Below are 11,996 nucleotides of genomic sequence, written 5' to 3' on the forward strand. Positions count from 1 at the left end.
GAACAAAAAATTACAAGACAAAAATTTACATGGCCATGAGAGAAGGACTTTCAAAACTTGGATCTTCGCAACTTGTGATGTCTTGGTATCATGGATTCTAACAACTTATATCATTTGCTCTTATAACTTCAACTTTGATTTTTGAATTATTCTCTTCTATTGTTGCTTCTAATCCTAAAACGTCTTCAACTTTCTTCATAGATTTTGATGTCGCTCCGCTTGTTGATGACGATAAGTTTCTACTGAGAGAGAGTCGCAATCCAGTAACTAAGACTACATTGTGAGGTTGCTTTGTCTTTCTGGCATTTCCCTGACCTACTTGCCTTTCTATCATGTATAGTTAGGTCCATCACGGTTACCCTCTAAAAGGAACAAGTTCTCTCCTGAATTTCAAGGATCTCAATGTCTTTTTCTCTAATGTCTCAATAAGTTGTTATCTCTAGCATTCCAATTTCTATCTTTTCGGTGAGAAACAGTATGTAAACTTAGCTAACCGGATACCATGTGACGCTATAAGTTTCAAAAGTGCAAATAAAAAGTTTCTCCCATACCCCCAAACTTAAATCTAACATTGTCCTCAATGTTCTAAAGATAAAATTAAAAGCATATGAACAAGGAGAAACTGTTACCATTTGAAGCAAAAGAGTTAAGGAAAGATATTACCGTGTCGCATGAGATTGGGTTACCTCCCAAGAAGTGCTAAGTTTAAAGTCTTCAGCCAGACATCGGAAGGAATTAGTCACCTCATAGAATCAAAAAGTAACAGCCGAAATAACTGTGGGTCTTCAAAACCAAAAAGAGCTGACCAAAGAAAACTACAATAACCCAAGAAAGTGAACAAGGATAGCATGCCCTTATCTAGTTTCCTGATTAAGATATTTATATCTAATTGTGGTTCAGGTTCAAGTTCTAAGAAAGGGTCTAAATAAAATATTTTCATTGGTTGCGTTTCTTCATAGGTGGGATCCGAATCATTAGGTCCTAGAGTCTGGAAAAACTCAAATATGATCTTAGAAGCGCACAATAATAACCTAAATAACTGAGGATCCTCTAAGTCAATAAGATTTGACTTACAAAATTGACCACAATGAGAGTAGTGGTCACTCTTAAGCAAATGTGTCAATTCTAATTTCCTAAAGCATTTAGGTTTAGTCTCACAACTTAATATTCGACACATTTAAAATATAAACGTTCCCACATTTGGAAGAAAACTATTTGGTGGGAAAACAAAGTCAATCTGGGTATCATATCCTGGGCAAACCACATCAACCAGAGGATGGGTTTCTAACGACTGAACTTCTTCATGGACATCATTAGGTTCGGGAAAACGAGTATGAAGGTAATCTTGTAAAATGGTCGAGGCAGAGATATCAATTCCAAAATGAGGGATCTCTGTAAGAGCTAAAGGTATGGCACAAGGAGAATGATAATCACCCCCAAACTTAGATTTTTGGGTATCTCTAGATAGACTAGCTACAATTTCCTTAATTTCTAGATCATTGGAATCCTGAAAATAGTCAATTACTTCTTCGGGGTTATACTCAAGTGACGCATCCTCACTCATATTTAATAGCTCTACGAGTTCATTTTCTTCGTCTAAGACTATTGTTTCTAAGTCGCTAGACTCTAAAACAGCATTTTCGGAATAAACCCGTTCCTCTAAAGCATTATCGGCTTCGTAGTCAAAAGAAAAAACTACATCGTATAAAATGGTGGTATCCCTAATCAAATCCTCGTCCTTTTGAATAGGTGAATAATCATAAAAATTATTTGGATTTGAACTAGAAATAATAGAATCATTATAAAGCTCAATTGGATTAATAGATTCCTGATCACTATGCCTACACATTTCAGATTCTTCATTACTACTATCCTCATCATAATAGTACGAAGATGATTGAACCTCATCAAAACAAGTAGTGCTACCAATTCTAACCTTGTTATCTTGATTATGTAAATAACTATCTTCATTCTCAAGGGTATTATTGGATACACTATATTGGCAATTCAAGTAATTTCGAGCAATTCTTTCGTTCGTCTCAGCTATCCGCTCGAGGGATTCCTCTATAGAAAGTTCACTCATTATTGTAGTTCTTTCGTCTATAATTACACTATTCATCTCATCTAACTTACGCGTCGACTCATCTAACTCCCTGAGGGACTCTTCTAAAGGAGGAATAGGAACAGAGGGATCATAAAAAGGACTACTTTTCAATAGTTTGATTGTATCCTCTAGAGACGAAGAACTAGTACTATAATCTTCTTGCTCGTAAGACTGATGCATGTGTGGATAGTAATTGGCTCACCAGGGTATGACCCATATCCTTCCAAAGGATGGCGTTCCCAACCACTATTCCCAACATGGTCATAAAAAGGATGATGTCCATATTCAAATTCAGGTCGATACTCATTATATTGGCTTCTATCATACTAGTTCGACATTCTTAATTGCAAGGGAATTCTACACAATCACAAACAAGGCTGACTCGACCAAATCAAACCTATAGAATCTAGCAAATAAAAAGCATGATGGCTCCACTTAGATTGTTTTCTAGACCAGCTTCTATTCCTTCGAAAAGGAATTCGTTACAATTTGATCACACCCCTCTGGAATCAATCCGAGCTAATGTAAGTTGAATCGAGGCAAGGGAAGCTCAGTGGAGCTTTGATACCCAAAGCCTCACCGGTATTACAAGGCGGCGCAGTCACGCATTCAACTTACAGAAACCATCAAGAACTTTGAAGTATGCTTAAAAGAGTAACCAATATTTTTCGAAAGATTTTCCTACCAAGCTCGTTACCCTATCGGTCTCGTTCTAATCAAATTTTAAGCTTGGGTTCGCGTTAGGTTTCGTTTACCTAAGGCGGGCAAGAAGGGAACGGTGATGAAATCCGAACCCTTATCTTATATGGCCAGTTCTGCCCTTTACTAGGAAATTAAAGCAGCCGGTTTAGTCCTCAACATATAATCACCTTAAGGCAGACAGTAAACCCGCTGACAGGAGATTCACGGGTGTTTAGAAGTTTACCTTTCGTACCAGACGGGCGAAGAACCGTTGTAGTCGACTCGGGGCACTGACTCCGGTATCAGTGTGCGAACCCGAGGGGCTGAGACGATATTGTAATCATCGTCCTTCCCTGCAAACAGTTTATATTTAAATTTTTTTTTTGTATAACCCTTCCGTAGGGTTTAAAATTAAAATAAATTGTCCAAAGTCCAGTCCAATGAAAAGAAATACAAAAAATAATAATAATAATTACAAAAACAAAATAAAATGGAAAGTCTCTTAAAAAAATAAAAAATAATAATTCTCTCTCTTTTTTCTTTATTTTTTTGCTTTGTCTTTTTTCCTTGTTTTTTAGCTTTAAGCTTTGATTCCAAGGTCTTTAGTATCCAACTTCAAACCTGTAATACAAAGACACAACCAAAGAGACGTAAAAATAACAAATGGAATAATAAAAAATAATAAAAACCAAAAAATTATACCTAAGCACAAATCCGCATCGGCGGCGCCAAAATTTTGATGTATTCTCAAAGTTGTTGTAGTGATAGTGGTAAAAATATTCGTTTCAGACTTGTGTAGGAAATGGAATTTTTAGATTTAATAAAAATATAAATACAAAAATATTAACAATGGGCGAGAGGTACTGGATTAAGGATTTGGTCGAATTCACTGCACGGGGTTCATTCATATATTCTTTAACAATTTAAAACTCAATAAAATTGACATGGACTCTGATTTTGCCAAGATAGATTCTCAAAACATCGATTGTAAGTCCTAAGCATGATATATCAAAAAACCTAAGCTAAGCATACATCATCAAATTAAATAACAACCCATTCATTCAAATCATATTTCAATTTTAAATTAATGTAAAAGTCATAAAAAAGAATAAAATAAATTTACCCGTGTATGAAATTCACCCTCCTCCGTCGTCCCAGTGTTGGGTTTAGCTCATCATGATAAAAACACGCTCAAAATATTTATTTATTGCTCAAATGGTGTTTACAATGAAGAGAAGAAGAGAAAATGGTGTAAACAGCTAATGTGCGACCCACAGGAAGCGTCACAAAAGAAGGATAAAAGAGAAGTGCTATTGTCGTTGTGGTTCTAAGACCCACACCTACGACCGACGCCTGCGAGTCTGTTTCATTGTTGATAAACGACTGTCCCTGCGAGTCTGTTCTTCATGTTCTTGGTGTTCTTCATCATCAGCAGGAGCAGAAACAGAGTTTCATCAACTCTTGATTTCTCGCTCCTGAGCTCTCCTCAGCCCCCCAGACTCTCGACACCCTTTCTACTCAATCCCAGCAACCTATTTATAGCCAACAGACCCATCGAATCTCGCTCATTCACTCCATATAATTCTCTTTAACTCGGCAGTAAAGAAAATATTTCTCGGAATATTTTCTTTCCTGTTTCATCTTCTCACGCGTTTTCAAGCCTCCAAATTACCATATTTAACTCCTTCACGCTCCAATAGGCTGTGAGGGTCTTCCATGCACGCATAAAACACGTTGAATCTTCTCCAAATCACGTGAAACCCGTGATATACACGAACTACCTTGTTTTCAACCCGTGAATTGTTTAGATGATTCTAGCCAATTCTGGTCGAACCAAACGCCCACAATGTGTTTAATAGGCCATATCACAACTATCTACCAAAAATCAGCCATTGAATCTCCCTAGAACACGTTCAACAATTCGATCAAAAATCTGCAGAAGTGTTCTCCATTTTCCCGCCAAAAAAAAAAATTCAAATAAAGAAGATGACCTCCCCCTAATCCTGTACTGGGGTGGAATAGCATATGCCTTTTGGGGTGACCTGGGGTGCCCCTTAGTAATTGAGGTGCCCCTTATCCAACGGTGAGAGTCCGAATAACACGTGTCCTCCGGGGCTTTTACCAACTTTTCGAGCCGAATTTTCCAAAAAATGTTTATTTTCCAAAGGTGCCTACAAACACATAAAACACCAAAATTAGTACAAACTCGAGTGCCAACAATATATAGTATTGAGATCAAATTAAACACAAAAATGTGTCTATCACTCGCGTCTATCAGTAGTCTCTTTAACTCTCTTTCACGATTGTGTCTTTCTTGTCGATCCCCTTTTCGTGTCTTATTTTCCTTACTTCGTTCCTCTTCCTCGTAGTTTTCCCAGGGATCACTCCCTAGTTTCAGGATCTTCACTTGTGATTAGACAATAATAGCCCCAGTGCTAACACGTTCTTCATGCAGATCTCCCATTTCCTCTCGGTCGCCGAGCTCATGACCAGGTTGTCCCACATGACCTCCTTGTTTCGCCGCTTCCGTATGCCTTGTGGAGTCACTTCCTTTTTTTGCACGCGGTGCTCTTTTAACGGCTTTAGTCTTTACGATCCTCACCGGTTCTCTTCTGGCCTCTGCATCTTCTCCTCTTTTCTTCTTCCACCGACTTTTTCTGCCTTCCCCGTTCACGATCTGCACGAATTATTTCCCTCCTTCCTTTTGTGCCTATAGCCGCTTGCTTCTCCTCGTTGCTACCAAGTGTTTCGCTCGATTTGGAGCTCTAGACATCTATCAATATTCAACTTCCACGATATTTCTCTGCTCTCCACCCGAAATTTCAAGATCTCTTCCTATTATATGTTCCTAACCTTGTCTACGAATGTAAAAACTCAAGATCTACAACCCTAACTTCAAATAACTCGCTAGATCTATAATCTCTACAATCTCTAAGACAACTTCTTTCCTTTTCTAACTCTTAGATGAGGATAAATCCCCAATCTAAGTTCCCTGTTTATGGACGCCGAAATGTAACTACCAAAAATCAGTAGTACGCCCAAATAGTAAATAAACAAGATCTAAGACATGAGATTCCAATTTGATTAAAGAAATTTTATTGATTTATTGAATGAGAACTCTCGACTACAAGATTACACACAAAGGAAAACCCTAATCTTACTCTCTAAGATAAGGTTCCTACTCTACCAAAAATTCTATCCTTCATTCGTTTCCCAAGGACTTCTATTTATAGGCATATCACCCTTAGTGTTAGACAACTCATTTTTCTTCGTAGGAGCTTCGGGATCTTGCTTTATCCTTCGCCCAACCCGTTTTCCGTAAAGTTTTCCCCTTCTTTCGTTGATGCCCATGTGATCCTGTCGGGACAGCTGTCCTATTTCTTGCTCAATAAGTATTATCTTCGCCGAATGATTTTCAGGCCAAGCAATCTTCCTTCTCCTGAATACTTGTTTCGTGTGATACCTTGCCGAATACTCCAACAACTTTCTCGTGGTTTGTACTCTTCTCGCACTATCATCTCATGCTCGTACCTCCGCCAGTTAATTAATAATGACTTTCTAACTTGATTTGACAAGTCATTGACGAAGATTTTCGGGGTATGATATAAGATCTTTGACCAGATCTTTTTTAAGGACTTCGTATTTATCCTCTCGTACACGTGTCGAGACGCATATTCGGTATTCGCAACTACTATTTCCATTTCTATCTCAATGCCTGCAAAGCACAACCTACACCGTCTGAGTCGCCAGTTGTCAAAGGGATATTCCTCCATTTGGAAAGAATGATTGTGAGAGGACTTACGAAGAGTGTTACAATGATCATTACAAAAACTGCATGTACCGTGGGTTCTATGATGAACATGTTACGGAAGAGCTTTGTATAAAGCTCGCCATGGATTTTTGTGGAAAATTCAACACAAAATTAGTTAAAAAGACCAAAATCAACAATTCCTGGATGAAAAGGACATTTATATTTTGATATTGTTTAAATGGACAAAAATTTAAAAGTAGTCGGGATGTAAACAGTTTCATCCTACACATTTTCAAATACTTTTTCTTAGTTTTAATTTACATCAGGATACATCCAGTTTCATCCTTGCTATTTCTTAAGTTTAAGTCAGGATGAATTTCGTTTCATCCTTACTATTTTTTAAGTTTAAGTCAGGATGAATTTAGTTTCATCCTTGCTATTTTTTTTGTGTCCATTTCACCCATACAAATTTTTACTCGTCCATTTGAATCATGTTTTAAATATATTTGGACAAATGACCCATTTTCCGAAAATTCAACTAGCTTTTTGCTTTACTTTGTTCAATAAGTTTTTCTCCCCTGAAAAACTCTTTAAACAATTATTAGGTTTGATCAAATAATGAGGTCAAGTATGGCCGTATGGTCATGCCAAGATAGTTTCCCTTACTTGTCGATTGTCTTCCAAATTCCATGTTTACAAAAATAAAATAAAAAACCTTAATTATCATTTTTAGTAGTCTGCAGAGTGAAAAAGATCCAGATTAATTACTGAGTCTGAGTACTACGGTGGAGTCGAATATTTCTTCCTGACTTCCACAACCCAGATAGATTCATATCCAAAAAAAACAAGCAGTATATGTAAAACAAGCGTCACTTATAAATGTTGGTTATGCATAAACTTCGTGTAAAACCAAGAATGACTTCACGTAAAGAAATTATCATGTCCTCCCCATGCTATTAATTACAAGGACTTAATGGTGTAGCAAATAAAAGAGACGAAAAGTTCTTGGTAACGTGAGATTTCGAGATTGTTTTTCCATCCAAGCGTTAATCCATACAGGAGCTGTATTTTTTCCTCCCTACATGTAACTACTGGAAACCCAGTAGTACACCCAAAAGGAAAGTCACCAAGATCTAAGACATTAAGTAATATAAACTAAAAAACCTTTATTAATGAATTCTAAGGAAATAAAATACAAGTTCTTGAACACAAGGAAATCCTAATCTCACCCTCTACGCTAAGCTCTTTTCTCTCTCCAAAATCCGATCCCCTTTGCCTTGCCCAAGGACCTCTATTTATAGGTCAATCAGTCCTAATGGGATACAACTCATTTTACTTCGCCGAGTTCTTTCGGGAGTGCTTTATACTTCGCCCAGGCCGTTTTCCGTAAAGTTTTTTCCCTTCTTTCGCTATGTCCACATGGGTTTGTCGGGACACCTGTCTCTTTTATTGCTCCCCAATATATCTACTTCGCCGACTATCTTTTTTTCCAAGCTATTGTACTTCGCCCTTTCTATTTCGTCGTTGATATCTTGTTGGGTACTGTAACTTGGTCTTTCGTAACTTAGATTCTTCGTGTAAGTCTCTTCGAGTCCCCTTTGTACTTCGTGGGATTGATCGGTGACGAGATAATTCTGACATTGGAATTGACAAGTCCCTGACTGGGATCTCTAAGTGAGATTTTCTATCCATACTTCTTACCTTTATGTCCGACACGTGGCGAACCTATTTCGTGTACCCACATTTTGCCTTTTCTTATTCTATTCGAGTCGTTCAAGAATGGAATAAGAACCGCTTTGGATTCCCTTGGCGCCACGTTCTCCACTTTTCTGCCTCCACGTGACCACGTTTTCTGGGTAAACGTCTTAATATACCCCGAACGTGTCATCAACCCGTTGACCAAGTCATCTTCTCTACGCTATTTATATCCAACTTGACTTAGGTATGGGGTTTCTTTTCTGTTTCTTCCTCCCTTTGCTATGTGTTAATCTGGTTTTTGCATTTTCTTCATCTTCTGCCATTGTTGCTACCCTTCTAGACCTTCTACTCTCTTTTCGTTACCATGGCTCCCAAGAAGGTTTCCACAACTACCTCACTCAAATCCTTTGAGGAGTTCCAAGCGGATTTTCAAAAGATGGGTTTAACCCTAAATCCTGCTGTTGATTCTTCTGTGAGTCCATCTGTTACTTCTACTCAGGACATGGAACTGAAATACAGATGGATTCAGTCGGATACGTGGACGGCCGACAAGATGATCGTTATTTTGGGCCAATTGAGGTCTGGATTATCTTTCCCGCTTTACGACCCTTCTAACCCTATCTTTCTTGAGATTCTGAGTAAGCTGCAATGCGGAGTTTTTCAACTCTCTGGTAAGGCAATTCGCATCTCCAATGAGTTTAGAGTTCGCTCAGGTAGTGGTACTTCGCAAGTTCCATCAGCGGCAGAAGAATTCGATTCTTGCGACTTTAATGTGGACTCTTTCGTGGCCAACTACTCTGTTAAATTCACTAGCATGAGAGAGTACCACACTAGTGGAAAACAGCAATGCAGCGACCGCCAGGACACGTCATATATATGAATTAAACGACCTGTTCTAAGGTTCTCTGAATGGGTCGTTTATAAAGCGTTTTTTAATTGCACGACCCTTATTGCGTGGGTATCTGAACAGAGACCGTTTCTTACGGTAACTAGATGCTGACCCGCGGTACTGTTCGTAGATTTAAATTATAATATAAAAAAAATCAGATTCAGATCAGCTGAAATGTCTGAATGGCTGAATTTGAATTAATCTTACTGGTATTTAAGTCAAACAGTCATGTCAAGTCTAGTGAAGTCAAACTGAAATTCAAATGCAACCTCAAATTTAACTGAGAATTTTAACATTCATTCCATTGGGTGTAAAACTACAAAAAAAAAAAATGAAATACTGAGTTCAGATAACACATGCCCAAGGTTTCTAAGTTCTGACAACATGCTAAACTAATAAACTGATAAAAAAACAAAATGATAATTCAGGTCCTCCTATGACAATACTTCACAAACGATATCAAGCAGAGTCAATGTGTTGTGTCCTTGGTTCACATGCGACTTCCTGCAAAGCAAATCAACAACAATACAATGACTTTGTTCAGTTCACAATACACGGTAGAACAAAATAAGTTACTAGATATAGGTCATGTACAACAGTGTGAGGTAATTCGTCAGACATTCTATCAATGGGTAGTAGATGAAAGCACATGTGTGAGGTAACAATATCTAATGAGACGTCATTTATCAACATTGCAGACTTCATACTTCACCTAAATACCTATAACAAAACATTCTAGAAAAGAGACCAGAACTTAGAGCATTTACAAGGGATTCTTAGTTCTCGACATGTTACCATCCTCTTTATCACTCACTGTACCTATAGCAGATGAGATTGCATTTTCGACATTGCAGACTTCATACTGCATTTAGCACCAAAAAACTAGGTAATTTACTAACGTAGTAGATAAACAGCCCAAGGGAGATGAAATATATAACTCGAACATACCTATTTGTTGGAAGCTCCATGTTTTGAGATTGAACAGGGTGGTAATCTTTCGCCTACAAATTGGAAAGATAAAAATGTAAGAAAGAAGCAACTCCACTAAGTATGTACTACAACCAAATGATAAGAAAAACATCAAATGAGTTAGCAAAAGTGAAGTACTTTCAGTTTGATCATTTTGGGAACTGATTCACTTTTGTCAAAAGGATGCGGAAAACTAGTTATTGCCTGCAATGAGAGGAGCGGATCTGTCAACATAAACATACACAATAGAAAATTGAATTCAATCCAAGACCTAAATTAAAGAAACCAAAACAGATTAAGAACTTACAAAGAAAACCCCTAAAATAAAGAAGAACTCATTCTGAACGAACCAATTCCAGATCCTAAAGCAAATACATAAAAATCAAATTATAATCCAATCTATAAATTAAGACTCATCAAAAATAAGATTCCTGACCCTCTGGTCTATATTCCAGATTATCAAGAACTTCCTAGTGTACAAGGTGTACATAAAATTCAAACTAGTAACATAACATCATATTCATAATCAGTCAGTGTAAACACAGAATCGAAATAATAGTCTGAGGAACTTCACTATAATCAAGTGAACAACTAGAAATATAATACCATTAATATTGAAACAAAGATTCATAGTAACATCTAAAGAAACTTGAAGATAATAGTTTTTCCAGTCTAATTGAACGCTTGATAGAGATGATATGTGTCAAAGACCACATTCCTAATGCCACTATAAGTAAAAGTCTTAATTGGGTATCATCAACAACCTTCCTAGGTGACGTCTTCTTATTAATTTACTGTAGATTACTTGGGGCTTATTTGAAGTAACATACGTTCCTTATATTGTTACTTCTGCTACTGCCCAGGTGGGAACGCACTGTGTCATCACTGATAAATTAGCTAGTTCTTTATCAAGTCAGATGTTTTGCAACTATAATAGTGATCTACATATAACTGAGGGCAACAAAGGGTTCTTCTTACCTCCTTGGAAGAGTTAACATAACATCCCCACAGCGAAGCATCACAACCTGCATCTTTAGCACTCCAAAGATCATTCCTACAATCATCCCCAATATGTAGAGAATCCTCAGGTTTGACCTCTAGTAACTCCCAAGCCTTCAAAAGTATTGTTGGATTTGGCTTCTCTGCTGCTACCTGGTTTTCAAAATACATGTTTAATTGGTTCAATACTGCAACCAAATAAGCAAGAATTTAAAACCAATGTGATGTCTCATGAATGTGACATCAGCATAGAAAGATGCATACCAGACTCGCAATTAAACCATTACAGAACATAATTCAGTTGAAATGTTTTCCAAATTATGTATTTATAAATTCATTATCCATAATTATTTTAAGGAAGGATGGTGATGGACGCTACTGGATTATGAAATAATACAAATCACTGCATAGTTTTCAGTTAGGGGACGAAGAACATGATTAGTCGAGAGTGTCTTATCAGTTAGGAGTTGGATTAAGCTTTCATTCTCCCCATTTATAAGTTCTCTACAGATAAGTCAAATAAAAATTATACAAAACAACATTAGTATCGGTAACCAATATATCCTACTACCTTATATATTAAACTTAACATATAACACAAGTATTTCTTAAAACAAAGATAAAATTTGAAGTGTATATACTTGAAGCAGGAGTTATCAAATACTAGGGGTTGGTTTTCCAGGGCCCCTCAAATCCAGAGGGTTCTTTGTGGCACCTTCCCTGATATATTTGAACAACACCCAGTAAGTACATACTCTAAATGTGCGAAGATGATACAAAAATTCAAATATCATTTCATTGTGATGCAACCAGAAAAAAGCGAAAGAATGGACTCTTGGTTATATTCACCACTAAGCAATATCAATCAGACAGTTTAAAGTCCACAGTAAAAAGGATAAAAAAAA

General features: G+C 37.1%; 1 long non-coding RNA gene across 1 annotated transcript; it reads right to left on the minus strand.

Moving 5' to 3' along the window:
- Nucleotides 1–10,086: 10,086 nt before the first annotated feature.
- Nucleotides 10,087–10,598, minus strand: LOC113327822. Its single transcript, XR_003349233.1, has 3 exons — nt 10,400–10,598; nt 10,231–10,296; nt 10,087–10,124 (listed from the first exon to the last, which is right to left on the minus strand). It is a non-coding gene; the product is annotated as an uncharacterized LOC113327822 (long non-coding RNA).
- Nucleotides 10,599–11,996: the final 1,398 nt, after the last annotated feature.

The sequence above is a fragment of the Papaver somniferum genome, unplaced genomic scaffold (genome assembly GCF_003573695.1).
Source record: "Papaver somniferum cultivar HN1 unplaced genomic scaffold, ASM357369v1 unplaced-scaffold_107, whole genome shotgun sequence".
Classification (NCBI taxonomy): Eukaryota; Viridiplantae; Streptophyta; class Magnoliopsida; order Ranunculales; family Papaveraceae; genus Papaver; species Papaver somniferum.